The sequence below is a fragment of the Triticum urartu genome, chromosome 2 (genome assembly GCF_003073215.2).
Source record: "Triticum urartu cultivar G1812 chromosome 2, Tu2.1, whole genome shotgun sequence".
Lineage (NCBI taxonomy): Eukaryota > Viridiplantae > Streptophyta > Magnoliopsida > Poales > Poaceae > Triticum > Triticum urartu.
The window spans coordinates 401,067,661-401,073,020 of record NC_053023.1 but is presented as its reverse complement, the minus strand read 5'-3'; the positions used below and the strand labels follow the sequence as shown (position 1 = coordinate 401,073,020).

The 5,360-nt window shown below is 43.9% G+C and overlaps 1 long non-coding RNA gene across 3 annotated transcripts; it reads right to left on the bottom strand.

Moving 5' to 3' along the window:
- Positions 1-364: 364 nt before the first annotated feature.
- Positions 365-4,348, bottom strand: LOC125537536. 3 transcript variants are annotated; one of them, XR_007295979.1, is made up of 6 exons: positions 4,064-4,348; positions 3,736-3,954; positions 3,593-3,657; positions 2,915-3,053; positions 1,735-1,844; positions 365-742 (listed from the first exon to the last, which is right to left on the bottom strand). It is a non-coding gene; the product is annotated as an uncharacterized LOC125537536 (long non-coding RNA). The 3 variants fall into 3 exon arrangements; XR_007295978.1 differs by having other exon boundaries at positions 3,593-3,634; XR_007295977.1 differs by having other exon boundaries at positions 3,593-3,954.
- Positions 4,349-5,360: the final 1,012 nt, after the last annotated feature.

The window sequence follows — 5,360 nt, the reverse complement described above, 5'->3', positions numbered from 1 at the left end:
TAGTGTTACGGCCTACACAAAAGACATGAGTAGACAGGGGAAAATGATGTTGGTTACATAATGTTAGTTACCTAACTACTCCCTCCGTTCCTAAATATAATCTTTTTGGAGATTTCTACGGATGTATATAGACATATTTTAGACTGTAGATTCACTCATTTTGCTCCGTAAGTAATCTATATTTGAAATCACTAAAAAGACTTATATTTTGGAACCGAGGGAGTATGTTTGATTAGATAAGCAGCAACAGACGATACGGATATATATATAGTCCTCTGTTGACACTATATATACTGGCAATGACAGTGCAACACCCATCGAGCTCATATATGATCTCATCATCCAGGCAGCTTCTCATGTTCAGTGGGAACAAAGTCTAAATTATATTCCAACCATCGTGGTAATGTAACCAACTTTCAGGATATAATTCATTCTTCTATCAGTAATGTTCTGATCTTCCAACGTTCAAAAACAAATATTCTGATATTCAAGTTAAAAAATTCTCTTACTCGGCAAACACTAAGTAAAAGAGAAATCAACATAAGAAAACTAAAAAAACTAATAGGCAACTACATTTGAAAATCACACCTTTCTAAACCACTGTCAAAAAAGTATGTGCCTAACCAATATATCCTGATATAATGCTATAGCATGCAGGTTCATTACAACATTATATTGATCATCATTCTTACTCCAGTATTCAACATCGATAACGAGTCTGCACTTACACCCTGACATATCCCTGCAAGCAATCAAACCTTAGCCCAATGCAATAGTGACATAGCTCCACGAGCAGATAAAGCACTTAATTAAACTGTAGGTGAGTAGAAGCAGAAATACAAATTTATAGTTTATAAAACATCTCTGACATTAAAATAAAAGCAGGTGCAGAAATAATTTAAATTTAAGTACAAAAATAAAGTAGAAGTAGAAGCAGAAGCAGAAATAAACTGCATGTGCAGTATAATCTAAGTAATTAAGTACTCCCTCCGTGCTTCAAAAGAAGGCGTATAACTTTTTTGGATAAACTTGGCCAAACTTTACATTGTTTGGCTTTGCGCACAACTTATATGCCTTCTTTTCAAGAATGGAGGGAGTGCAATTAAAATGCAAACATGAAATTGTCTCGTGGAAATTAACAAAGTGAGCTGCAGGTATATAACAAATAAATATTTTTCTGCCATAATCACATTATGGCAGATACATTATCAACATAGGCTGGACCAGCAACATTCCAACCTAAATTTTTAGCCAAGGTGAGAAACTAAACCAACCATGTTGAAGAAAAAGAAATCAAACTTGTAATCGATAAAATATCCATGACACATAATCATAGGGTAGATATAAAGTCTTTAGTTCTTACGACTCTAGGGAAATAATATGGCCAGTACCAAACAGCAACAAACTCATCAGCAGATAATATTCGCTTTTCCACATTAGATATAAGTAGAACCATGAGAGATTTTCTACTTGAGGTAGAACCAGAAAAGCAAGAATCAGCAAATGGTGGATTTACTCTAAATCATTTGAAGAAATCATCGAATGGCAACAAAATCATAACCACCACCTGCAGGCCTCGTCCAAACCAAACATGTGCGATAGACTGTATAATATATACTTTTTACTGTAATCAGGATTGCATACTCAACACACTCCAATCTCACATATTGGGCAACAAAGCAAACAAATATGTGACAGGCAAGTCGAGCCTTTGCCAGTGAGACGGAGGCATACCCCGATGAGATAAACATTACACAGAATAGCCACACACTATTGTTCCATGGCCTTATCTGTGTGGTGGTTCCAAACTTGAGTCCCTCTTTGCTGAACCATTTGTATCTAGTCTGCAAATCAGAGAATACAAAGACCACATTGAGCACTCAAGATAAAACTGTATTGGTACAGTCAATACCTAAGACTACGCAAAAATTTGCTTTATTCCTTGAAGTTTAACTCGCACAATAAGCTAGCTAACCGTACCTTTACTATAAATAATCTGATTTAAAACATAAATGACAGGAGTCCAAAGGTCAAAGGCTCCAAGCAGTACAGCAAACAGAGAGAACGTTAGATTAACAAAAACCCATTTCTCGCCGCAATGAAAGCATAAACCTGCATACCGAGGACAACAACCGGAACTGCGTGTGCGAGAATTATAGAAACATAGGAAGCCTTTTGCTAGTACAGGAAGCACATCAAGCAAATGACACACAAATGCATAATCAACCAAGAAGCCTGTCTGCTAGTACCATGGTGAACTGAAAGGGGACATCAAAAGGTAATTCAAAGTACTTTTGTTATCAATGACTTGAGGCATAAGAGACACATACACACAATCAAGAGATAGGTGTTGAAGATTACCACAAGTTCAACTGTTTATGGACCCTGCCCATCTTAGTAGTTGGTTTACTGACCACCAGTATATGAGGTATGTTTATTATTTATGGAACCTGTCCATTTGAGTCTCAATTATCAAAGTGGCCAGCATGCCTTAGCTTAAGCCTCAATATCCCAATTCTGAACATTCTGGTAATATCTATGACACACTATAATTATATTACGCACTCACCAACTGATTATTTCCTAATAGGCCACCTAATTACCCTTTAATATATTATGAGCAATAACAACATAAGTCATCAAGATCTTTGTGATACTTTCTACTTCAGCTTGCAAGTGGCATTAAATGAGTGCGCAAAAAAAAATATGAAAATAAAAAGGCTTAAGGTACTTCTAACAGAACTCGCCTTTAAATTTCTCAAGATTATTTTGGTATGCAACTTCAGCCTTGGATCAACTAATCTAGCATGGTAGCTTTTTCTTCTTAATGCAAGCACAAATCTGTAAGAACTGCTAGTTAAGCACAAGTCCAATTAATCTAACAAACCAAGCCACAAATGGGAGCAAACATCACCTTGCGAAAGAATGGCACAAGGCAGCTCCGCATCTCGTGCCATCTCCAACCCCGAATGCGGCCGCCAGCCCCGCAGCTACCACAACCAATGAACCAATAAAGAGCACAACACATGGTTTATGTGGTGTGTGAATTGCATCTGCACAAAGGGCATCATTTCATGAGAAATAGTTGTAATTATGAAACAAACTAATGGTAAAGAACTGGCACTGATGGGTTTAGCAAGCGGTTAATTTAATTATATTTGGTAAGCAGCGGCTGGCAATTACCAAATGTGATGTGCGTTGATCTTCTTAAAAAATGCCTCTCATATACATCAAATATAATTATAGTAGGAAGATGGGAATAGGAAAGCCTATAGGTACCATACTAAATAGATGGTCCAGTGGAACGACTGTAACCAGCCTGGTATAAATTGGGAAACAGCGATCTGGCACATGAAACTAAGCCATTGAAATACAGTTGTTGGCGTGCACGTACACTTCTCGTGCACACATCTAGATCGAGAAGAAGGTACCTTAAGTACAGCCACGACCAATCAATAACATGAGAAAGAAAAAACTGCAAAGCATGCAAGAAGCAGGAAGCAGAAGGAACACAAAGGAAAAACTAATCCATCAGGGCACAAGCATTTCATCGAATAGTAGGGCAGCAAGAAAAGGGGGCTAATTTTCTCACCTCAACGCTGAAGGCAACCCAGAGCGAGAAACATCACAACACCTGCAGAGGACGAGGACAGAAATCTAAGGAGCAAGACGAAAGAAGGATTTAGCGAAGCAAAGGAAGAAAGAGGATGGAAGAAGAAGGGAGCAGGAAGCAACCCGATGCCGTAGACAAAACAAAACCACCGGTGACCGAGATTAGCAACGAACTGGCGCGCTTGTCGGCGTCGCTGCTCGGGCTCTCGATTCTTCGCCGCCCGCGCCGCCGCCCTTCATGGTGGACCGCAACACACCCTCCATGGGTCGAACGAACACGATGCACGTAAGGCCACGGCCTTGGACTCCACCAACGCCATGAACCACACCGCACGCCGCTGGCTGCACGAACCAAAATCGAATCAAATCAATGCCGATCGAGATGTTCCCAACCAACACAAAACTGTGTCTTCTTCCTTGGAAATCGCATCAAGCAGGGGAGCGGACTAACCTCGCCAAGCGAGACGACAAGGCAGGAGGCTGATTGGGCGAAGTCGGCGCCGAGAAAGATGGCGTCGACGGGCCCCCTCTCCCTCTCCGCCACGGACGAGGACGACGCCGAGACCGCGTCTGTCCGGCCGGAAAGCACCACACGACCGCGGACGGACGTCTCCCCGCTGGCGGCGTACAGCAATGGTGAAGCGGAGCGCATTGACGGAGAAGCGGCGAGCGGCTGAATGGAAACGCTGGGAAAGGGAGGAGGCAGGCGGTGGTGGAGGTCTGGAGGATAGGACCAAGGATCTCTCTCGATACAGTACCAAGCCATCTGGCTCGCAGGGACACACCAACGGGTGGGAGAACCCAACTCACTGGCAAGTGGGGCACACAGCATGCGGACCCAACGGCAGGTACATAGGTAATCAAGAGCTAGTCAAGAAAAATGAAAAAGATGGGCCCCGCGGCAGCACGGTCCCCGGTACAGAGAACGTGGGGTGAGACGGACTGGCTCCACCTCCCTGGCAGAACGCCTGCGACGCTGTAACTCCATGAGCAACCGAAAGAGGTAATAGCACACCAGGTACCCTAACTTGCACCTAATGTGATAATCTAGTCCCAAACTTGTAAAGAAGAAAAAGGGGATCTGGCGATTGCCAGGGCGATACGCCGGCGCTGAAGGATGGCTACGACGCCGGCCAAGGTGGCCCGTGGGGCTGACCATGGGCGGTGGTCGGAAGGCGGTGGCCTCTCCCCCCAGGAGTGGCGCACCATCAAGCGGCGCGGGGGCGAGCTCCTCCGTCGCGCGAAGGACCCGGAGGCCTGTCTGAGGCAACTGAGGGAGCGGGCGGCGGAGTTCTTGGGAGGTGGATCCAAGTCCTTTAAGGATGCTGAGAAAGAGATTAAGGAGAGTCCATCGGTGGAAGAGCCGCTGATTCCGTTGGCTCCCAATGCTCTCCCACCAAATCTGGAGATTAATGGAGTAAAACGGAAAGGAATTCTTACGGGTGAGTCAGTTCGAAAGTTCAATGGGAGGTTTCTCACCGATGATTATGCCTGCATTACATCCGATTTGGGAATTATTCGTGTGGATTATGAGGCGGAATTTGGGGGGCGGGGGGAGTTTTTGAGTGGCCAGACTAGAAGCCATGTTCTTCGTCTCTGTTCGACTTCGCCTCTTTCGTCTGTCTGGGTGTTTTCCCCTCTAACAAAAATCTAGAATTCCATGTCGAGCCATGATGAGCCCATCCAGGACACCCCTGGTTTGACTGTTCGAGAAGAAGGGGCAAGTGGGGAAACTGCGCCGATCATGC